This window comes from Ailuropoda melanoleuca, chromosome 11 (genome assembly GCF_002007445.2).
Source record: "Ailuropoda melanoleuca isolate Jingjing chromosome 11, ASM200744v2, whole genome shotgun sequence".
NCBI classification, from domain to species: Eukaryota; Metazoa; Chordata; class Mammalia; order Carnivora; family Ursidae; genus Ailuropoda; species Ailuropoda melanoleuca.
This window is the reverse complement of record NC_048228.1, coordinates 1,212,684-1,236,267: the sequence shown is the minus strand read 5'-3', so window position 1 is coordinate 1,236,267 and position 23,584 is coordinate 1,212,684. Positions and strand designations below refer to the sequence as shown.

The 23,584-nt window shown below is 65.0% G+C and overlaps 1 protein-coding gene across 2 annotated transcripts in view; it reads right to left on the bottom strand.

Moving 5' to 3' along the window:
• The window catches only part of PLCH2 (phospholipase C eta 2), a 64,662-nt gene that overhangs the window by 28,503 nt on the left and 12,575 nt on the right, over positions 1-23,584 (bottom strand). Inside the window, exon 1 of one of the 2 annotated variants that reach the window (XM_034671597.1) lies at positions 6,399-6,426. The exons of the other annotated variant lie outside the window; for it this stretch is intronic. The gene's annotated coding sequence lies outside the window, so the exon portion shown is untranslated. Of the gene's footprint in view, positions 1-6,398; positions 6,427-23,584 lie in introns of those variants that run through there. 2 annotated transcript variants of the gene reach the window in all.

Sequence of the window (23,584 nt, the reverse complement as noted above, 5' to 3'; positions counted from 1 at the left end):
GCATGCCGGGTACGTGCAAAGGCTGGGGCCCAGGTGACTGCCGAACTGGGCTTGAACCCAAGACAGGCCCTGAACCCCGATGGCTCAGTCCCCCTCACCAGGAGGTGAGCCTCCTCCCTTCCCACCCTCTTCCACAGGGGCTAAGCCCTGGGTCTCAAAGGGAAGGGACAGCAGCTCCCAGGAGAACCAAGCACAGAGCAGGGGGGCCACACCAATCCCCATGTCCCCCGAGCCAGCCCCCACCTGCTCCCTTGGGGTCACCTGAGAAAACCCCCACCCCAGTGATGCCTGGGAGCAAACCCAGGCCCACACCCAGAGGGACAAGAGCCCAGCTGCCCCAACGATGGGGCCACAGAGGGGCCCCGGGCTGGGATCATTCCACCCCTACCTGGTACACCCCACCACCACCCGGCCCGGCTCCCACCCTGCCTGCCTGTGTGAGCACCAGCCACCCTGAGCACCCTGACCCCAGCCTCGGTCCATGCCCTCGGTCAGCCAGACCGGGGGGCCAGCAGATGCGGCCTCCAGGCCCTGGAGCCAGCGTACACCTGTCCGACAGGCTGTCGGTGCAGGCCGGGGCAGCTGGGGGCCAGCTGGGGGCCAGCAGCCCTGGCCAGGAAGGGGCAGGAGGCCTCCCTCAGGCCCCTTGCTCCTCAGGCCTGCCCCACATACGCCCCTGCTGGTCCTCAGTGTCGGGAGCTGAGCTCTTCCCCCCAGGACCCTCACGGCTGCCTTGCAGCGGCCTGGTAAAACCGCACGTGCCGATCTGCACGCTCCTGAAGTGAGCGGCATCACCCTGTCTGGTCCTGCTGCGTCCCTGCGCCATCCAGGAGCGGCCCACATCAGACATGCAAACGTGGACGAGCGCAGGCTGGGCCCCCAGTGCCGAGGACACCAAGCCAGCCCCAGGAGGTGACAAGAGCCAACGCCTGGCACGGCCATCACAGGCCGTCCAGTGGCCATCCAGCCCTCTTGGGCTTGGCCACCACCGGGCAGTGTCGGAGCCTCCAGCAGCAGTCCTAGAGGAGCCTGGCACAGGGATGTGCCCAGCACAGACGGAGGACAGGGAGGGCCACCTCCCCAGGGGCTCCAGCCCCAGGGACACCCCAGACGACAGGGGCCGTGGCCTCCTCAGCTCAGCCCTGCCCCATGGCTGAACCGCTGACCCAGACGGCCCACCCTGGGCAGTTGCCAGGAAGCAGAGTCTGAGGGCAGCCCGTCTCCATGCCTCAGTCTCCCCATCTGTCAGAAGATCCCCTCAGCCCCACTCCTTTCTTTCTCTAGTGGCTCCAGGACACCGGCCGTGGCTGCTCCAAGGGGGAAGCATCCTTGCCAGGAGAAGGTGGGTAGCACCGACCTTTGCTTTTACCGCGGACCTTGACCCGTCCTCACACAAGAGGCTGGAAGAGGCCAGGGGCCGTCAGCATCTCCTCCTCTTCCCTGGGAAGCCTAGAAAATCAATGGGCTCTTCCAACAAAACCCACAAATGACGTTCGAAGGCTTCCCTGCATGAGCACACGCACACGCATACACACACGCCGCAGGGCCCCTTCCACAAGGGGGGTGCAGGCACGGGCCCAGGCCCCTACTCACTAGCCCCCTCCTTGAGCAAACGTACACAGGGGCCAGGGCGTGGGGCGCACGCCTCCCACCTCCCTGAGCCCCCTGGCCAGCCCATCTCCTCTCCACTTCTTCACCTTTTGGAAGGATCTTCAAGCAAGCCCTTCCCGTGTCCACGTTACTCAGAATGGGCAGCAACAGCAGGACATATGGCCGGACCCCTGAGCCTCCACAGCGCTCCAGGGGGTCCTCAGCCCCCCGTCTGTTGCCCTGAGCGACACCTCTGCTCTCTGCTGGTGCCGGCTCCGCATGCAGTAGGCGCTCAGACTGCGATCTCAGGGAGAAGAGAAAGAGGTCAGCACGCCCCAGCTGCTGCGCCGGGCTCCCGTGCGCACCCACGGGGATTGGCCCGGCCCCTGGCCAGCGCCTCGCGGGAGGGAGGGCCAGGCCCACACATATGGTGCAGATTATTTAAACGCCTGAGAAGCAGCTCGTGCCCCCCTCCCCCTGCGCGTCTGGGCGCCTCCTCCCAACTATTTTTATTTTATCAAGGAGTGTTCGTCGGCTCCCTCAAGCCCCCCCTGCCCAGGCAGGACTCCAGGGTGACTGTACCCAGTGCCCAGGGGCAGGGAGCCAGTGCTGGCCTGAGGGTCTCGGTGAGGGTGGAGGACCCTGGGGGACGGTCGGCCGGGTCGGCCAGGCCCAGGGCTGGCCCCAGACAAGCCTGGAGGAGGGCTAGGGGCTGGGGGCAGGGGAGAAGCGGAGGATGGAGGTCCATGCTAGACACCCCCCCTGCCAGGATGTGCCTTTTTCCTCCCGTGCGGCAGACGGCCCAGCCTTCCAGCAGGAGCCTGAGAGTTTTGGGGGCAGGGGTCCTGGCCCCACACATCAGCCAGCTGAGAAGCAAGGAGGACCTGAGGGAGTCCTGGGGGCAGACCCGTCAGACGTTGCTCTGCCCCTTTGGGCGGCTTCTGGCCTACCCCACCCTTTCCCGGACCGTGCACTCAGACCCCAGGGAGCCAGGGCAGCAAGCATGGTGGGGGGTGGGGGGGATGTGCTCCAATGGCCCCCTGCCCCATCCACCATGCCACTGACCAGCCCCAGGCCTGCAGCTTCCTCCCACAGGAGCCCCTGGGTACTCATGCTTCTGGGCAGGGGGCAGCAGCAGCTTGGCCCGTTCCTAGCCGGTGACACAAGCTCCTGCCAGGACCAGGCCTAAGGGAAGGCCAGGGGCAACTTTCTCTGAGTCACCTGATTGGGTGTGAGGCACAAGCAGCCTGTAGATGGCCCAGGCTCCTGCAGCAGTGCGCACAGTGGACAAGATGGTGTCCAGTGCCCAGTGCCCTCCTACTGGAGAAGCCCCTTCCCATGCACGGGGCCACCATGCCATCGCCAAGGCTGCTGAGCACCGTGGGGACCTGGGGTCTTCAGCGCAGTGGGGTCCCAACGTCCTGCTCTCCTCTGCCTGCCCAGCAGAGCCCAGGGCCTGTTCATGCCAGCCTCACTGAGGGTCCTTCCCGGAGCGGCCCCCCTCCTGCCCTCTCCTGTCTCGGCAGCCCCCAGCTCAGCCACAGTGGTGGCTTTAATCACATAGGACAGTCATGTGGGGAGAGGACTCTATTAATAGCCCATCCACAGCATCCTGCCTTCACAGGTGCCCTGGGTCGTCTGTTCTGGGGCTCCCGTCCCAGGCCCCCGCCCTCAGCTCCCATGCACTGGCTCAGCGGAGGCTGGGAGGGGGCATCTGGCCATCACACACCCACCTCGGCCTGGGCTCCCTGGAGGCAGGCACCCAGCTTGGTGGGCTTTGTGTGATGGCCCAACCCCCAGGGAGCCCCTGGCAGTGGCCGGGGAAGCAGAGATGGACTCACAGCGGCTCTGGGGGTGGGGGCATGTTCCTGAAAAGTCACCAGATGGAACCGGGCCTGCCTGCTGGGAGGAGAGGAAACTCCTGCAGGTTGAGGGAGGGGTCCCCCCTGCATTGGCCAACCGGCCCTGTCCCCACCCCACACCCACCTGGGCCTGCGCGGGAGGCAGGCGGCAGCTGGCGGGGCTGGACGGTCGCCGGCAGAGCGGGCACAAAGCCACAGAGCCGACAGGAAACAGAAGAAGGGTGAGCTGTGGACTCATCCCCAGGACCGGCCGCGCCTCCTGGCCAGGGCGGCTTCCTCGAGAGCCCAGGGCCCTCGGGTGCCTTGAGGACTGTCCGGAAACAGCCAGGCTCTCCAGCTTGTCTTCCTACAGTCCCCTCTATCTTGTGCGGGACCCCCATCCCGCTCCCCTGTGTCGGCTGGGCCAGGGCCCCTGCAGGGTAGGGTGGAGCCCTCCCTGAGCGTCACCCTGACTTCCCTCGGTGCTGCCCCCACATGCCCACCACCGACCCGGGACGGAGCTCAAGAGGGGCCACCCGCACCGGCCGGTGGTCAGCTCCACCCATGGCTTGAACGACAGGGGAGTTCCCAAAGGTCAACAGCGCAACGGACCGGGGCTAGGGCCTGCCTGCACCAGGGTGATTTACGATCTATGTGGGACTGAGACCAGCAGGACTCACGTGCACTCTGAGAGCGGCTTCTGTCTATTACTGACTGTCCGGCCCATGAGGCCCCACCCTGGGATCCTCCCAGGCTGGCTGCCCCTTACTGGTATGGAGGCCCACTGGGGGGCTGCCCAAGTGGGCAACTTCCTCCCCCTCCAGCTCTCCAAGAGCCCGAATGAACACATCCTGTCCTGGAAAGGGTGTCCGTGTCCCTGCCTGAGGGGCCCGTGCCCACTGGCCTTTCCCACACAGGAAGTCCGTCCAGCCGGCAGAAGCCCACGTCTGCTGGAAGCAAAGTCCCAGGAAGAAAAATATACTTCTGATTACTCATGCCTCCTTGATGCCTCTACCCCCCGACAGCCCTCAAGGAGCACAGAGCTGACCTCTGCACAAGAGAGGGCCCTCAGCACCCCTCACGTAGGCCCTGCCCCGGGAGAGGGGCGCTTCCCCGCAGGGCCCATCCACTGGCTTTCCAGGAGAAGGTGCCAGGAGCATGGAAACCACGCCATCAGTTCATTAGCTGTACAGATGGAGGGCCGGACCCAAGACTCCAGCCCATCTGCTCTGTCCTCAGCTGCACATTTGAGACTGTTCTCTCCCGGGGTGGCGGGGGAGAAGCACACTCACCCCAGCAGACAAGGGCCATGCCACACGTCTCCCCCTCCCAGACAGTGGGGGCATGAAGGGTGGGCTCACATCTGCTCATTCAGCTGCCGCCCCCCTCCCCTCCCAAGACCAGGGCCCTTCCCTTGCTGACTGCACCCCCTGGGTGTGTCAGGCCTCCCTGGACCCTGGGAGCTGCCAGGCCCCACTCCGTTCACAGGCAGGCATCCTGCAGCCCACGGTTCTGACCAAGGCTGGCTGCTGATTCCTCAGAGCTCTCTGCAGGCCAGATGGGCAGGAATGTGCTGGGCCAGCCTCTCCCCAGGGACCACCCATCACGGGAGCCCCGTTCCACACTGGCGTGGGGGCTGTGGTCATCGGGTGGTCACCGGGTCATCAGTGAGTGGCCCAAGCACGCAGCCAAGCCAGCAGTGTCTGCTGCGCCAGCCCATCTCCACCTGCCCCACTGTCCTCCCGTCGTGGAGGGCACCTCAGCTGGGGGGGGCGGGGAGGGGACGAGCATTCCCGAAGCATCCACACATACAGGACACATGCTGCCCACAGCCGCCCTACGAAGGCACCTCCATGCTATCCCTCTCCTACACAAGAGAGTCAGAGAGGGTGGGAGCCTTGCCTATGGTCACACAGCTCACCCAAGGCTCCTGCGGGGTCTCACCCTCAGTCTAGCCGGCAGTGACGTCCCTGCTCCCACCCATGCTCTCCAAGGCCGCACAGTCCCTCCCCTGTGTCCATACCAATCAGAGGGCAGGACAAACTGGGTCCAGAACAACCAGCATCCCGACAGATTGCCAAAAGGCAAGCTGTACTGTCCTTGGGGTCTCAGCCCTTAATCAGGAAGTTCTGCGTCTGGCTGCAGTCACTCCAGCTACAGCTGTGGCTCTGGCCCCCTTCCCTCTCTGCTTCTCCCCACACCTGGCCCAGAGCAAGGACTGCCCTGGGGTGGACTGACACCCTGCCCCTGAGAAGCGCTGCCCCATCTGGTCCCTGCAAGAACAGGCCCTGACCCCCTGCAACCAAGCTTAGTGCCGGGCAGCCCCAGGAGCCTCGGAGGACTCCTGCCACCCCTGTTGATCTCTGCTGTCTGCCCAGGGTAGTGCCCGGGTCCCCAGGTCAGGACAAAGTGACAGATCTGAGCAAGAAATCTCCCACGGGGGTGCCAGGGCTGGAACTCTGAGGGCTCAGGAAACAAGGGCAGGCCCCCGGGGGATGGCGGCTGCTGCCCTGTCCATGGTGCTGACAAGTCTCAGGGACACCCCCCCCCACCCTCCGCTGCCCTGGATGAGGGTGCGGGAGGGGCTGGAGCAGGTGAGCCCCAGGGTCCCACAGGTCAGGATAACCCAGAACTGCCCCCCCAGCTGAGGCTGGTATCCCATGGGGCAGACTGGAGGTCAGGAGACGTCAGCTCGGCTGGGGCATCTCCCCCCCACCCCCCGCCGCCACCGCCCGTCAGAATTGTCTACACTTTTTGCAGAGATGCCAGCAGAGTGGGGGGTGATGTGGGGACGGAAGATGTGCAGGTGTTGCGGGAATGGGACTGTCCCAAAGACCCCTGGGGGAGGGGGTAAAGCCCTGCCCAAGTGGCCTCAGTGGGACACTCGTGGGCAGTTCAGCACCTGACCCTGGCTCCCTGCAGGGGCAGTCACAGCCTCCTTCCTTGAGCCCCTCTGCTCCTTCTTACCTTCATCCCGGCAGAGCCCACCGGGGTCCCCGGGGTCCCCGGGCTCTTCCATGGCCCACGGGTACCACCCCCACCGATACCGGAGTGGCCCAAAGGGGCCCAGGCGGTGTGCCGGGCCCGCGTGTCCCTGCGCCTGAGCGCAAGCCCATGGCCGATCACGGAGTGCTCAGCCCGCCGCGGCTGTCGGGACCGCCCCTCCCGCCGGAGCCCCGCCCTCCTTAACCCTTCAGAGCCCAGCCCGCGGTGGGCAGGGGAGGAAGCGTGTGCTGGGTGGGGGGGTCTCCCGGCTCAGAGGCGGGGGGTGGGAGGTGGGGAGACACCCTTAGCTGCTCTGACCTCCCTCCCTCCAGGCCAGCCCTCCCACCAGAGGGGAGAGCAGCACGCTCCCCCCAGGAACAAAATGCCCTCCGGATGGCAGCCCCCCAAATCCACAGGGTCCCTCAATCATTACGCACAGCCTCCCCCAGACCCCATGGGCTAGTTCTCTCCAAGGAGGGGCTCCAAGAATGCTCAGTGCTTCAAGGATGGCTAGGGTGACATTTCGCAGGCTGCCTGGCCAGGGTGTGTGTGCAGGATGGAAGAGGACACTGAGGGTCCAGCCCCTTGGCATCCAAACCCCTCATATGCTCCTTCTCTGCCTCCCCCCACATGTCCCTCAGGAGGGTCCTGCGGATGATCCAGGGGTCTGGGGGCCTGCCTGGGCCAAGCAGGGAGCAGTCCGGGGGTGGGGTGTGTGCTGAGCGGCCCCCACCCTGTCCGCATCGGCACCTGCCTGCCTCTTCCTGGGGTGTGCTCTGATTCAACCTGCTACACCCAGCATCTGGGAGAAATAACATTTCCCACATCAACGGAAGAGATTTTCGCCCCTCGTCCCTCGGGTTCTGTTTTGAAAGCTGCCGCTTGTGCCCACAGCTGTGAGGGTGGCCTGGGGAGGTTTATGGAGATGTGGGAGACGGTTGGGGCGGCTGCAGGCGACAGGCCAAAGCAGGAGGACGGGGGGGGGGGCTCCTTGGGGCTCCCTGAGCTGCTGCCACCCCACGGTGTGATTGCCTCCTGCCAGGCCAGGCCCCCAGGTGTGGAGGGGAGTGAGACACACGAGCTGTCACCACCACCACCTGGATCCTGCCCAGGGAAGGCCACGGGCTGCTGCCCAGCTCCCTTAAAGGGGCAGCCTTTCTCCCTTTGATGCCGCTGCTAGAACCCTAGCCCTTCCACCAAAGTGGCCACTGCCTGGGCTCTGGGGATCTGCCCTTATGAACTTGACTCTGTGACTCTCGTGTCCACACAAGTCACGTGTTCATTGAGCACAGCTGGGGTCCCTGGGCCTGTGGCCACTGGGCTGGCACAGACTCCAAAGGGAGAGGCAGCCTCCAACCTCTGGCACCAAGTGTGACTGAGGTTCACCGCTGGCTGCAGCAGAGGGGGTCCTACAGCTGAGCGGGGAAGGCTGAGGTGGGGTCTGTCAGGCCAGGAAGAGGGGACCAGAGGTGCCCTGAGGACAGGGAGCAAAGGAGGGAGGGGCCAGTCCAGCGCCCCCGCACCAGGGCTTTGCAAGTCCCCTCACACAGTCACCCCTGGGAAAGGGCCAGCAGCCCCGAAATCTCAGAAGAGGGGAAACTGAGGCAGGGAGCGACAGGAAGAAAGGAGACAGAAGGGAGAGTGGGTGATGGAGAGGAGCATGCAGATGCAGGGTCCCCGGAGAGGGGCCGGCTCCCCAGACTGGACAGAAGGTTCTGGTTCAAGTTCAGGTTCTGATGAATAATCCATCGGCATGGCCGGCCCCGCCCCCGCGCAGCCTCCAGCTGATTTCCCTCAAGGGGCGGGGCGGGCGGGTGATTACCAGCGGTGATTAAAAGCCGCCTGCCGCACATGTTAATTTGCTTAAGATTCTGATCTCCTAAATCTCCTTTCTGGGCATTTAAGCAAAATTCTGTCTTTGAGAGCATTTGGCCTGGCTGGCAGTGGGTGGGGATGCGCGTCTGGAATAAGGGCCTGCCAGGCCCCCAGGAGTCTCATTTTCTTCTTGTTTGAAGAGGGGGACCGGAATAAACAAATACTGTCAGGTGGGGGAGCTTGATGGGGCCCCCGCCTGAGCCCTTCTCTCTTGGGATGGGGGTGGGGAACCCATGTTCTGGAGCCTCAACTCTGCCCTCCCAGGCCCCGCTCCTCCCACCAGGCACACTGCCCTGAGCTGCCCCAGCCCGCCACCTCCCACCTCCCTGACTCCCTGCCACCTGCCAGCACCCACTCCCTGCCTGGGGCCCAGGGTCGTGCAAAGGACTTTGCTCCTGCCCGCGTTGCAAGGGCAGGGCTTCCTCAGTCCTAGGGACAGAGCCCAAGCCTAGATGCCCAGCACAGGGGACCTGCATGTCAAAGCACCCCAGACGATCATGACCCACACCCCCTCCCTGGAACTGGGTCCTCGCCTTCCAGATCTCGCCTTCCAAACACTAGGCAGGGGTCAACGTGAGGCTGGATCTGGCTGTGAGCTCCAGCTGCGTCCATCCTTTGGTTCCCAAACCTTGCCAGGAGAAGGCCAGCCTGTGCCCCAACACACGGGGACCAGCCTTGACCGTGGGCCCCGGGCAAAGCTCATCCCCCTTCGTGCCTCGGCTCCTCATCTGTGCCATGCTCACAGGAGTGGGCTCCACAGCGGGCGGCCACTCAGTCTGCTCGTCAGCTACAGCCGAGCCCTCCCCTCCTCGCAGTGCTGAGCCAGCCACCCAGGGCCAACCTGGGGGTCTGACTCCACACTCCGTACACGTTCCATGAGCACGTACCCTGCTGTGCACCCAGACCCTTCAGCACACCCACCTAGCTCTGCCTCTGCTGGTGGGGGCCGAACCCAAGCCCCAACGCCCACCCCCCGCCAGCGCCCTGTCGCGTCCTGAAGCCCGCTCTCCAGCAGGAGCCCACAGTTCCCTTGAAAGGGTGTGATGCCACCCCTCTCTCCCTGCCATCCTGCAGGACAAGCTTCTAGGCCTCTGACTTTCTGGAAGCACCGTGTCGGCAGCCCTGGGATGGGGCAGAGTGCCTTGAATGGGGCCAGGAGTGGGGCAGGGCGTGTGGGGACCCCCGAGGACTGTGTGCGCACATGCACAGCTTATGTCAGGACAGGAGACTACTGGCGGAGACCCAGAAACAGAGGGGCAGAGGCACGGAGTGTGGCCGAGGCACGGGCAGAGCCGAGGCGAGAAGAGCTACCCCGGCCACTCGTCCCCCCCACCCGCCACTGGGATGGCCTGCAGCCCAGTTCCCCAAGGCCTGAGCCCCCCGCCAGCCAGGGGCAACACTGTAGGTGGTCGGCACAGCCGCCCGGGAACAGCAGACAGCAAAACCCAGCACATGTGAGCCCAGCCGTGTCCCCTCGGCTGACCGCCGGGCCAGAGTTGGGCCTGAGCGTGTTCCAGTAAGCGCCATGGAGGGGAGGGGCTGTGAAGACCCCTGGAGACAGGAGAAGGCCACACAGAGCCGTGCCCTGGCCAGGTGTGGGGAGAACCCAGTGTAATTCCTGCTCTGTCCCTCCTTTGTGTGACCCAGGGGATTCACTGCCCCCCTGGCCTTAGTGTCCCTGTCTGGAACCAAGGCAGGACCAGCAGTTCTGAGGGGCCTCCAGCTGAGGTCATGGAGAAAGGTCTGGAGGGTAGTAAGGGGGCAGGGGGCACTGGCTGGGGGCACAGGGGGCCAGGCCCTCTGGTTCCAAAGATCCCACTCAATGTCTGCTTTGACGGCAGCTGCCTGTGTAAAGAGGCCCCGGGAGCGCCGCCTTGCTTTTCTCAGGGCACAGGCCCTGACCTGGGGCAGCGGCCACTCTGCCTCACAGCCTCCAGGAAACAGAGGCCGTGAGCAGTCGCCTCCCATGAGTGGAGTGGAGCAGATTTGAGATGCAGAAACCTCCACGGGGCACCTCGGATTTCATCTTCGGACTTCCGTCCTACATGAGTCTCCAAGGAAACGCTTCCCCGGTGACCTCCTGCGGGAAAGCTGCAGCCCAGCCTTGGGCGGGCCCTGCCGAGAGCCCACCAGCACCAGGGGGACACGGGGCACAGCGGGGGCCTCGGCATGTCCTCCACGCTGCCCCTCAGAATGCCTGGGTCAGAAGGGCCCCCAGAGGCCACCGGGTCCAACCCCTTTGCTTTTCAGATAGGGAAACTGAGGCACAGGGGTCTTGCCCGGGGCTCAAAGCCAAGCAGAGGCAGAGCCAAGACCAGGACCCAGGCCCTGAGCCAGGAGTGAGCTCCAGAGGAGGCGTCTGGGAAGATGGCTGGAAAAGCAGACCCAAGCAAGCCCGGACCTGGACAGAAGCACGGGAAACTAGGTGGCCGGGGCTGCTGCTCCAAGCCTGGCATCCCCACCGCTGCCAGCACCCCTGTGCCTGCCCCAGACCAGGGCACGGCTCTGCTTCGTGGCCCCCAAGCCCACTGAGCCGCAGGCGGGAGGGCGGGCGCACAAGGACTGCAAGCAGCGAGGCCCGATGGACTTGGTGGCCGCGGAGACGGGGCAGCGGAGAAGGCAGAGGCCCACTGGCCAGGGTGGTCGTCATCCCCACAGCATCCAGATGGCTGCCGGGGCAGGAGGGCAGCATCGGCCCCAGGGCCAGGGACTGGCTCCTGTCCCCATGCAAAGCAGAATGCTGCCAGAGCCCTGGGGTCACAGATCCACGGGTGGGAGGAGGCAGGGAGGATGGGATGACTTGGGTGATGAAGGGTGGGCTGGCAGGGAGTAGAGGCCACAGGCAGCTGGAGGGATGGGGGCTTCTGGAAGGCTCCAGCTGAAAGGCCACAACCGCACCCCCACGCCTAGGCCCCCAGGCGCCTTGGCCCCCCATGGGCAGACTGCATTCACCCCCTGCCAGCAGCACCCTCAGCCACAACACCCTGGCCCTGGCCTCCCTCCTTGGCCCCAGTGTCCCACTGGACGGCCCTGCCTCTCTGCACCAGCCTGACCTAGATTCCGTGCGCGTGAGCGGCAGCGGGCAGAGCCACAGCCAGCCTGGCACCAAGACAAGATGGCCGGATTCCAGGGCAAACAGCCGCCCAGCCACCAGCCCGGCCCACCCCGGGACACCCCCCATGCTGCTGGGGGGGGGGTCTGTCAGGAACTGCCCATCACCAGCCCACCCCTTCCCACAGCCCTGGCCCACAGCAACCTGGGCCAGCCCTCGCGGGCCCAGCAAGCTGCGCCGCACGCCCAGGCAGCCAGTCTTTGCCCCCGGGCACCACCCTGGATGCCTGCACGGGAAGCCGCTTGGCCACTTGCATTGATTAAACCACAGAAATCCTTGAAATTAGAAGCACGCACATGCAGATGCAAATGTATGGCCTACAAGCCTTGGGCACACTTCTGGGCCCGGGGAGAGGGGGGGCATTCTGGCTGCAGCCCCTACCCCAGGGCTAGGTTCAGCCACCTGTGTGTGCCCCGTGCCACCCTTCCTGCCTTTCTCCCCCCACCGGCCTGCGCCCTCCAGGTATCAATGTTTGTTAAGCACCTGCTGTGTGTCTTGCACTTGGGGCTTGAAAGGGAGTAGTGAGCAAACCAGGAGCAGCCCCCACCCTCAGGGAAAGGAGTAGTAGCAGGAATGGGCCCAACTCCATGGGGCAGCCCCCGACGGGGGTGGGCAGAGGAGGGCCTGCCCGGGCCCCCTGCTGTGTTGAAATCTTCACAAAGCCCAGAAAAGACCAGGCCACTTCCCTGCAGATTCGGAGCCTCTGGGGCTCTGGAGGCCTCTGACTGGGATGTGGAGTGGTTTCTTGGGCTGGACCCAGCACAGGAGGTGAGGGGGCTGCGGGCATGAAGGGCGGCGGCCGGGGCCAGAGCGTACCAGCTGGGGTACGGTTACCGTGAGCAGAAGAGCTCTTGGCCCAAGACCTGGCTCAGGGCACAGAGGAGAGGAAGCGGCAGGGTGCTGCCTGCGGGCCCCCTCCCTGGCCATCAGCACCCCCCATCTTACTGCGCCAGGACGGACAGCCCCGTCCCAGGGCACACTCCCGAAACCACCCTCCAAACACTGCCGCCGGCACCAGGTCGTCTGTGACATACGATGTGTACGAACTGCCACTGGGTTAGCTCCATTGCCACTTTCGGACACCCGTTCACATCGTGTCCGTTGGCAGAACGGAAACCATTTATAGACCCTGGGTGGTAACGCGTGCATGTCCAACAGCAAACAGAATAAACACCTCAGGGCTACGGTTAGTGTGGAATTTGTCGGGATGTCTCCCACGGGGGGGGGGCGGGCGGTGAGGTCACCTGAGGGGTTGCAGTTCATGGGGCTCCTGGCTCGCAGAGAGACCCCGCAAGTTCCCGAAACATCCCTGCAGCCCGCACGGAGCTCCACCTCCAGATGGGGGCCAGAGCCTGGGGCCGGGCCATGGCTCCAGGTCGACTCCTTAGAGAGGGCTGCGTCCCCACGAACCGGTGTCTCCGTGGGCAGCTAGAACACGCTGCGGGTCACGTGGTCTTGCACATAACGCGGGTGCTGCCCCCACCACAGGAGAGGAGGCTGCCGGCCTGCATTACCACACGCTGCAACAGCCCGGACGAGCTCACCTTCTGTGCCAGACAAGCAACAGTTGCGTAAGCGCACATATTAAATGCAAGCGAGACGGGAAACACCGGAGGTTGACCAAGGAGTTAAGAATGACCTCAAGACCATCTGCATGGCGACAGGTCTATGCAGGGGATGGACCCTCATGGGGAGTGGGTCTGTGCTAGGGGCCTCCCTGGGGGCAGGGCCATGCCACCCACTGCTAGCCCCAGTGCCCAGAGCCGTGCCCAGCACACAGCTTCTCACTAGCTATTTGCTGAGTAGCCTCCCCTGATCCAGACCCAGGCAGCAGGGAGGGCCAAGCTAGGGGTGGGGGCAGTGCCCTGGCGACACCCCTACCCAAGCCATCTTTCCTGCAGGACTCGGCTGCTGACCTGCCAAGAGCAGCCATAGCATGCTGCCTTGCAAGCCAGGGACAGAGTGACTGTCCCTCTAACCCCCAGGCACTGGGACCAGAGCCAGGATCTGCATCTTTGAAGACAGGCAATGCCTTGACCAACTTGCAGGTGGGGCAAAGTCTCAGGGGGACTGACACGGCTCAGAGCAGGGGTGTGAGCACAGGGGTGTGAACACACAGCTCCGGGAGGGTGGCGGTGTGAGCACACAGCTCAGGGAGGCCAGGGGTGTGAACACACAGCAGAGGGAGGGCTGGGGTGTGAACACACAGAAGAGGGAGGTTGGAGGGTGAATACACAGCTCAGGGAGGCCAGGGGTGTGAACACACAGCTCAGGGAGGCTGGGGCGTGAACACACAGCTCAGGGAGGCCATTGGTGTGAACACACAGCTCAGGGAGGCCAGGGGTGTGAACACACAGCTCAGGGAGGCTGGGGCGTGAACACACAGCAGTGGGAGGTTGGAGGGTGAACACACAGCGGAGGGAGGGCTGCGGTGTGAACACACAGCGGAGGGAGGGCTGCGGTGTGAATGCACAGCTCAGGGAGGCTGGGGCGTGAACACACAGCAGTGGGAGGTTGGAGGGTGAACACACAGCGGAGGGAGGTTGGAGGGTGAACACACAGCAGAGGGAGGGCTGCGGTGTGAACGCACAGCGGAGGGAGGGCTGCGGTGTGAACGCACAGCTCAGGGTCAGAGCATGAACAGGTAGATCGGAGTCAGGCTACCTGGATGACCCATTTTCCTTGAGGCCAGAGATAGACGCTGAGATCCCACTACTCGTGATCGTCTGCCCACCAGAGAGCTGAGGGTCTTCGGGGCCTGGTCGGAGCGTGTAGGGAGCCCCTTCAGCTGCCCCGATCAGCACACAGCGCGGTGGGCTCAGAGCCAAAGCAGCTGCCCCTGGCAGCGGGCACTGCCCACAGTGGTCAGTCCTGAGCGTCTCGTTTCCATAAGCCCCCTGCTTAGCTCCCTGACGCCCTCACCCCTGCCCAGTCATCAGGCTTTGCCTTCAGACCCTCAAGGACCACAGACCTGGGGTGGCAACAGGTCACACCCCCGCCACACGGTGACTGTCCCCCTGACACACACCTTCACCCAAAGCCTGGGGCAAGTCATGCCAGGGGCAGACACAGTGCAGGGAGCTGGAACGCCCTGTCCCTGGCCTGCCTGCCCCTCTCTTCACCCTCTGCCCCCCAACTTCCTGCCTACGGAGTGCGTGGGCCCCAGCAGCCATCAAGTGCTACGCACACGAATGTTTATTTTTTTCCTCAGGGCAAAAAAGGAAAAGAAAAGAAAGAAGAAGCATGGCTTATCCGGAGGGTGAGTCACTGGGGATGTTCAAGCACCCCCATGGGCAGGACCGGAACGGCCCCCACCCGTCCCAAAGTGCAGGGTGTGTGCCTCCTGAACTGTCACCCGCCTGCGGCCGGGGCTCCAAGGAACGCCACTCCCTCGGGGGGCCTTGCTGAGCACCTCAGGAGCGGGCGGCTGTCCAGCATCCCTGGCCCCTGCCGCACTCCTGGGAGAAGGGGGGTCCCCCCAACTCGGCAGATCTTGCTTGTCTGGGGGGGATCTGCGCCACCTCGTTCATTTCGGGCTGACCAACCAGGAGAGTCAGGAGCACCAGAGAGAAGCCACTGTCAGCTGGACACCAGGGCAGCGGGTGACCCTGGATCAGCCCATGAGGCTGCTGAGGGGCACAGGCCCCCCCAGACCTCTGGTCCCTCGCAGCCCCTACTCCGCGGCCAGGCTCATACCCCACCGCAGCCAGGGCAGGGGGCGGCTGGGAGTCCCAGTGAGTGGAGGGGAAGCTGGCCCAGAACGGCACTCAGGGCTGATCTCAGTCCTCCCCCAGCAAGGGGGGAGCCTCCAGCCGGTCAGAGCAAGCTGGTTCCCTGAGAGCAGCCACGGGAGAGCCCTCAGGGCCCCAAACCCCAGGCCAGCAGGATGACCATCGGGGCAGGATGGGCCGGCCAGCAGGATGACCATCGGGGCAGGATGGGTAAATCACTGTGGCCAGACCCCAGGTCTCTGGAGACAGCTCCCCACTCTGAGGAAAGGGGCCAGCTTCCCAGGCTGCCCAAAGGGGACCTAAACCGAAGGCCGAGAGAAGGTGCCACCCACCCCGGCTGTGCCCCCACGTGGGAGCAAATCTGGCCCAGGGCTTTCAAGAAGACCAAGCCGCCCCAGTGACCTTCTGTGTTGTCAGGAGCGGCTCCCAGTGGCAATGGCTGAGTCACCACCTGGGTCTTTTTAAGGCACAGTGAGTGCAAGGGGGCAATTTAGGTCTTTTTGGCAAGACAGCAGAGCGTGCGGCCGAGAAGACTAGATCAGAGCCCAGCATGGGGCCGCGTGCCCACCGCTGTGATGCCCCCAGATCTCGCAGGGGGGCCTGCAACCGCAGCGTGAGGGACTCGGGCTGGACAAGAGCAAGGTGCCCCTCAGTGGCATGTGCAGTGGACCCCCACTTGCTGGCCCGGGGGTGGCCCTGCCTGCTGTATGATGGGGGGTGTCATGGCCGTGAGGGGCTGTGGCCCTTCCAGGGACTTCCTGGGAAGGAGGACCTGGCAGCCCTCACCCCTTCCCATCCTCCCGTCCCGGGAGGCAGCTGCAGGAGGGGCAAATGGATGAAGGCCTGGAGAAAGTATCTGGTGCCGCGGTTCCAGGGACACTGTCGGACATGGGCTCGATCTCTGCAGGCTCGATGACCCTAACCGCAGCCAGGAGCCCCGGGGAGGTGGGCAGGGGGGCGACCCCAGCGTCCCCATACAGGTGTGCCTGACCCTCCTGACACCATTTGTGTGTCTGCTCTCCCGAGACTCCCCCTGCTCTCCCGAGACTCCCCCTGCTCTCCCGAGACTCCCCCTGCTCTCCTGAGAGTCCTCTGCTCTCCCGAGACTCCCCCTGCTCTCTCAAGAGTGCCCCCCCCGCCCAGTGAGCCCTGCCGGAGCCCGGCCTCACCCAGCTGCTCAGTGGCCCAGCTCAGACCCACAGGCCTCCCAGGGCACCTCCTGTGAACAGGGCATGGGGCCCTCTGAACCCCCAGGAGATGGGGCAGGTGGCGTGGGGCAGCCCCAGGGAGCTGGCTGGGGGTGGCCACAGCCTCCCCCTGTGACAGCCACCACCTCCCTCTGGGCCCCACTTCCTAAACCACATCGAGTCCCCCCCCCCACCTCAGCCTGATGATCCCCCGGGCGGTGGTGCATTTCCTTACAGACGCAGAATATAATAAATCCCAATAATGCCAAGCCCAAAATAACCCCACAGTGCGCCGCGTGCAGAGCTCCTTCGGAACGTAACTGAGTCAAGCACAGCTGCAGAGCGCTAAAAATACACAAAATGCACAACCCCAGACACAACCCAGCCACGAGGACGCCCGCCTCCGCCTACCACCCCTCCACAGGTGGGGTAAAGGTGGGGGCACGGTGGGGAGGGGGTCCTGCCCTCCACTGGGAGGCTGAGGGGAGGCCCCAGGTGGCTCGTGGGGTGGAGGGGCGACTGGCTCCCTGAAAGTGCTCCCACACCCAAAGGCCCTCTGCCTCCCACCCTTGTCTTTGGCAAGTCCCCTGGGAGCTCTGAGACACCCCCCCCACCCCATACACACACCCACCCCTACCCCAGCCCTCCCCAAGCCTGCCCCTGAGACCACGCGGAACAATTCCTCCCCCCAGTCTCCATTCAACCATGGGCCTGGGTGAATTCACCTCCCCGGAAAAGTGGGGTGGCCCAGGCCTCTACCTGCCCCGACCTGAGCCCCCCTCTGAAGCCCCTAACCCCTGCCCACGCTCCTTGCTCCCCCGCCCGTGCTAGGAAGAGCAGGTGGACTGCCATGTTTTGCAGACCTGCTCAGAGGAGGCAAACGTGGGCCGAAAGGGTGGCCGGTCCTCCGGACTCACCAGCCCCAGGCCTCTCTGGCAGGGATGGGGGTGGATGTCCCTGGGTGGGTGGACAGGGTGCCTAATGGGTCCCTGGCAGCTCCAGCCCCAGGACGGCCAGCACCCAGTTCAGGTGCCCACCAGCCTCAGCGCCCACACCAGAGGGCCCTGGAATGGGCTGGCTTTCTGAACCCCACAGCGTCTGGGGTACACCAGAGAAACAGGCCGGCCTGGACCCTGTGAATAGCCAGAGAAGCCCACTGGCACCCACATCCTCCTCCCCCCCACACTCAGAAGCCTCTTCCACGAGGGGAGCTCCAAGGGCCCTGCTGGGGTCTCCACCCCAGATCCTGGTCAGGAAGGCCAGGGCAGCTTCAGACCGACCCTGTCCACAAGGGCACTGCTGGTCCAGCCCCACAGCACGGGAGGGCTGCGGCCTCAGGCAGCCAGCCTCCACTGAATGACCCCTCCCCTGCAGCCCACCCACCCAGGGGACAGCCGCGCCGTGCCTCGCCACAGCACGCCAGGCTGGAGAGGTGGCGAAAGGGGGGGCCGGGTGGATGAGGGTGAGGAGGATAAATCACAGGAGGAGTGCACTTGGACGGGCCGCCCAGCCCCTCAGGAGCACAGACACTTTGTTCTGGGGGTCTGAACCCGTGCCTGTCCCTCTCTCAGCCCCAAGCCCATCAAGAGGTGCCCCACCCCCCGTGGTCTGCGGGCCAAGGCAGGCAGCCACCCGAGGCTCTGGAATGCCACTGCGGCCAAGCCCCCACGAAGGAAGCAGGCCACGGCCTGCTGCTCAGAGACTGCTCTGGTGGTCACGGGTCTGCGTCCGCGGCAGGGAGCCCGCAGACAGCTGCGCACAGTGCGGGGGCTAGGCTCCAGCCCGGCGCCGAGCACACAGCCCCGTCCTCAGGGAGCACGGCCACCCGGACCTGAGGAGGGGCCCCCAGCTCCCCACCCAGAGCCCCACCCACCCCCAGCGAGGCTCGGAGGAGCATTCACCCCCTGGCATGTCCCTCGCATTCCCTATGGTGAGGAGAGCCTGGGGCTCAGTGAGGCCACTATCTGGCCTAGGAGTGCACAGCCCAGGGAGGGGCAGGGCCGGGGTCAGAAACAGACTGTGGCTCCTGCAGCGGCTCCCGCCTGGCCGTGGCCCCTCACCGGGCACAGACAAGTGGCTCGCTTGCATCCCAAGGAGCATCGTGACCCAGGGTCTGAACGCAGGGAAACTGATGCCCACCGTGCCAGAGGCTGTTCCGCCCAGAGCCAGCCTCCGGACCCCGCACCACAGCGGCCTGCAGCCACCCTCACCTCTGCCCTAGTAGCGGCAGCCTGAGAAGCCGAGGGCCGTGGCTCTCCAGGAACAGCTGAGTTCTGGAGAGCACCAAGGGGCAGGGTGGGAGGGGGCTAGGCCCCTTCGGCCACTGCCTTGGCCTCTCGGCCTTGCTCCTGGGCGCTGGAGAAGGCAGGCAGCAGCGGTCACCAGCGGCGGCTGGGTCAGAGCTCTGCACACAGCCTCTCATCCCCTGCCCACCTCATAGGTGAAGACGTTCAGATTGAATCCCCTGCCTAAGGTCCCACAGGGGCTGGTGGCAGAACAGGGAGCCAATCCAAGCCTGCCCCACTCTGGGTGTCCTCCCAGCCTGGCCTTAACCTGGGCAGGGCCCGGGCTTCACCTTCCAGCGAAAGCCAGCCTGCAATAGCGGACCCCATCCCCCCAGACCTGACCTCCACTCTCCAGCCACTCTCACACATGAGTTCCTCCAGCGTGGCCCTCCGGCTGGCGGCATCACCTGGGACCTCGTTTCAAAGGCCCATGTCTATGGAAATCCCCCACCTCTCCAGAGGCTACGTTTTCCGTGCTCTCAGGTAACACCTTAAGTCCGCTACAGCTCGAGGGCTGCTCAGGGCCATGCTGAGGCCAGGGGTGCCTTGGCAAAGCTGCTGACCGGGGCCCCAGGAGGCAGGCCAGTCAGGGAGTCTGTGTGGAGCAGCTCCTCTCATGCTCTCGCCACGTCCTCAGCCTGTGGGCCCAGGGGTGTGAGGTCCGGCCCCCCCTCTGGCTTGCAGGTGTGGGGCAGGGGTATGGTGGGTGCACAGCACGACGGTTATAGAGGGCCGAGGGGTGGCCTCCAAGAGATGCGCCGACATCCCAGAACTTAGGCAGAAGGTTTTTGCAGGTGTAATCAAGTTAAACATCTTGAGATGAGCTCATCCTGGATCACTCCAGGTGGGTCCTAAATCCAATGACAAGTGTCTTTTTAAGATGGCGGGGAGGACACACGGGGGACTGGGTCATGCAAAGACGGAGGCAGAGACTGAAGGGACTCTGGGCTTCCCCAGGACTGGAAGAGCCAGGAAGGACCCTCCCTCAGAGACTCCGGGGGAGCGGGGGAGCACATCCCTGGACACGTTGACCTGGAGCGCCCAGCCTCCAGGCGGGGAGAGATGTTCACGCTCACTTGCTCTGGCTGCCACGGGCCACTGTACGGCCCTCTCCGGCTGGTCTGGAGGAACGCCTCACACGGAGTTCGTGGAGAAAGCAGCCTTCCTGATACAGTGGGTGCCTCTGCCGGGTCTAGCTGCCTGGGGGCCACCTAGACAAGGTCCACAGCAGCCTTGGCTGCCCGGAGCCCCCAACACTGGCAGGAGCTACACACTTTGTGTGAATGATGTGATCAGAGCCCCAAGCTCTCTAGAGGAGGACAGGGGGACAGCCGGTTAGGTGATCACAGCTGGTAAGGGGACCAGGAGAGGCAACGCTGGGGGAAGCAGGTGTCCAGCCTGGGTCAGAGGCCTCCCTGGGCTCTTCCCGCCAGACAGAGCAGAGGGACGTTTCAGAGATGGCCCCTGCCCCTCCCTGCCTTTCTGTCTCCCAGGGTCGGCAGCTCAGGCCACACCATCCCTGGCGTCCCCATTGTGCCCGTGTCTCCTTGCTCCTCACGCTCGCCTGGCTGCAGAGCCCCATCCGCTGGTGGGAAGGGCGTCCCTCTGAAAGCGGCAGGGTCTTAGGATGGACCGTGGGGGACGGTCCATCCTATGCCATCCTATGCCATCCTATGGCCATCCTATGCCAGCAGCTCACCCCCTTCCCCTGGGCAGCCTGGAGGCCTCCCATCCTGGCACTTCGTGTCTGCACACGTGTATGTGAGCGCTGGGGCCCACGCGTGGGTCGAGCGGGGGCGAGGGGACGAAGCGGGTGCTGACCCCACAGGACACAGCTGAGTTGAGTGCTCCAGGGCCTTTCCCACTCAGACTCTGGGCTGAGAGGATGCCCTGCCGCAGGCCTCTCCGGGCCCACCAGGCTGGTCGGTTCCAGCCCCACCCTCCCGGAGCCTCCCGCCCACCGCCCGCCGCCCGCCGCCTGCCGCCCCCCCCCACCGGGGTCTGGTGCAGAGAAGGCGCTGAGGAACAGGTGAGAAGCCTGCTGCGCTCTGTGGGGGTGGAGACCCCGGAGGCTGCTGGGAGCACAGAGGGGGTAGAAAGAAGGCAGGAAGAAGGGCCGTGAGGGGCCGGAGGGGACTGGGGCAGGCACCCTCCCGAGACCACCGTGCCTGGGAGGGCACACATCCACATAGGCAGCCTGAGGCCCCCGTACTACACGCAGCCCCCGGGAGCCTGCGAGCCCCTGCTGGCCCGGGCCCCCCTCTCCACAGCCCAGGCTGGCCAGCTCTCGGCTGGGTTCGGTGACCAGGCAGCCTCCTTTGTCCCCTGCACTGGGCAGGTAGAAGGGACAAAAGCTCCGTTCGTGGCTGGCTGGCGGCTGCTGCTGGAGACAGCTCCCAGGAGCCCTTGCTCCCTGGGCTGTGCCTGTTATACAACAGACCTAAGAATAATCCAGAGGGCGGGCAGTGCAGGGGGGACGGAGCTGTCCTGCCTCCCAGGACCCCTCAAACTGGGGGTGGGGGATGGGGCCAATGGCATAGGGGTCCCGCTTCTGCCCAGGGCCTGAGGCCATCTGGAGGCCCGAGGGGCAGCCAGGTTTGCACCCACCCCCAGCACCTGGGAAACTGGGTCACAGACAGAGTCCTGGGACCCCGGGGCTGTCCGGGCAGTTGGGAGAGACAAGCAGAGCCCCAAAGATCCAGGGCCATCTGTACCCAGTGGTCCTTGGGGTCAAAAGGCCTGGCCAGCCCTGCAGTGGAAGATGGATTTCCCATGGGTGTGATCTCAAGCCTCCGACGGCTGCCCCTTCTCAGCACACAGGGCCTGGGGGCTTCAGTGGACACGTGGGCACAAGAGGGAGGGGAAGAGTGGCCGAGCCGTGACAGGAGTGCCCGCTGGCAGCCCAGCCCTTGCCCTGCCCACGGCGGAGCAGGTGGCAGGCAGCCCCTGGGTCTCTGGGCCAGATCCCCCCTTCCGGGGAGCAGGCGGCAGGGCTGGCCCGGCAGCTCCCCGCTAACGAAGCAGCGCTCGCAGGCGCAGTGCAACAGAACCGCACGGACGGGCCCGGAGCACTTTATCTACTGCAGACATTAAAGATTAAAATCCAATTACAACTCCTATCGTCAAACCTGGCTCCCGCCCCTTACAACAGTCCGTGGGGGGGGGGGTGGATTATGTAACCCGAACTCTCTGCTTCAGGGAGTGAGGGGCTGGGCAGACCCGGCCACCCGTCCCCACCAGGAGGGTCTGCAGGGGGTCACGGGCCCCTCTGACACCAATGGGACCCCAGCTGAGGAGGTCCCTGGCTGACCACGCACAGGAGGGGTCACTGCCAGCCAGACATCCTCCCTGTGCTCCCAACTGCGCCCCACCAGCAGCCCCATCAGTGCTGCAGCTGACTGACCACAGGACCCCGGCAGACCCTAACCCCAGCTCCACGCTCACTCCGAAGCTCGGGTGGGCCAGGGTCCAAGACGTGAAGGCCAGCAGGCCCACCCTCTGGGAAGCCCCAGGCACAGAGGGCACTGCCCGGTACATGCTCACACTGCGTGCCCCCCTCCAAGAAGCGTCAGCTCTCTTGCCTCTGCGGGGGGGCGGGGGTTGTGCAGAGCCACAGCCTCTGGCCAGGCACCGGCCAGGATAGGGCCACCAAGATGTTCTGCCTTGTGGAAGGGGGCTGAAGGACCCTTCAGTCAAACAGCACACACTCTTCCTGCCACATACCTCCCTCCTTTCTGGAACCCCTAGACATCTCCTTAGGGCCACGCAGAGGATGCAGCCGTGGGTTAAGTTCAGAAAGAACTACAATGAAGTGGGGGCTGGGAGGCTGCAGAGCCTGTCCCTTCTGCTCCCCCCGGCAGGGGCTACAGTCGGGTCTTGGGCAGACAGTCCAGCTCCCGTCCCCGATTCTGACCTGCCCCTCAGTCCCAGGTGCCCAAACTCCCCTCTGTGGCTACGGCTCTCTGATTGAGTCTTTGGGCTCAAAGGACCCTGGCAGGACCCAAATGGGCTCCTCAGGACAGAAGCATTTCTGCACCGTGGCCCAGGTGCCAGGAGAGCTGAACATCACCTCTTGGAGGTCAGGGCATAGGGCACAGAAAGGACACAGACAAGGTACAGTTCCATGGATGAGGGGTGGGGAAAGCCATGGGGGGAAGGCTGGGGAGTTAGTGGTCATTCTGTCCGCCTCCAGGGTCACTGGGCAGGGTGGGGGTAGAGGGGAGGGGAGGGGAGACCTCCTGTGCCCCTGGCATCTTCCCTCTGCCGGCTCCAGAAGTGTCCATCTCCCCTAAAGGGTGCCCCATAGCTCTGCCAGCAGGCCCTGAACTCCAGGAGACACTGCTTCCCCAGCATCAGCACCAGCACCCAACAGACAGCCTGGGTAGGGCCACCCTGGAGCCTGGCTGGGTCCCCTGCCAGGGCAGGTCCCACGGCAACCCCTGCTAGTACTGGTCAGAGGCCAGAGCGGCACCTGCAGCCAGCAGATGGGCCCGACCAACGGTTGCCGCATTCCACCCAGCACCTCCCCACAGACCCGAACGCGTGGCCGGCCCCCTGCACCCTCCACACCCGGTGAAGGAACAGAGGGCCCTATCTGGGCTCAGCAGGGCTCCGTCGCAGCACAGGGTCACAGCCCCAGGGCTATATCTACCCTAAACCAGGGGAGGAAAGTTCACAGGGGGTAGCCCCAGATGTGCACACCTGCGGCCTCCAAGAGAGCCCAAGACCCCTCACCTGCCGGACGCGATCCCGCACCCATACCCCCGCCCGCCCCCTCCAAGATCCCATCCCTCCCTCCCGGGTCTGGACCTCGGAGGCCGCTCCCACCACGGCTCCGCTGCGCAGCGGAGGCAGCCAGGCGCCCCCTCTCCGCGCCGGTCCCGACCCGCCCGGAGCAGCGGCGCCCCCGCGCGTCCACCGAGCCCCGGGCGCAGCACCGGGAGCGGCGCGGCACCTACTGTGCTTCCGCGGGGGCGGC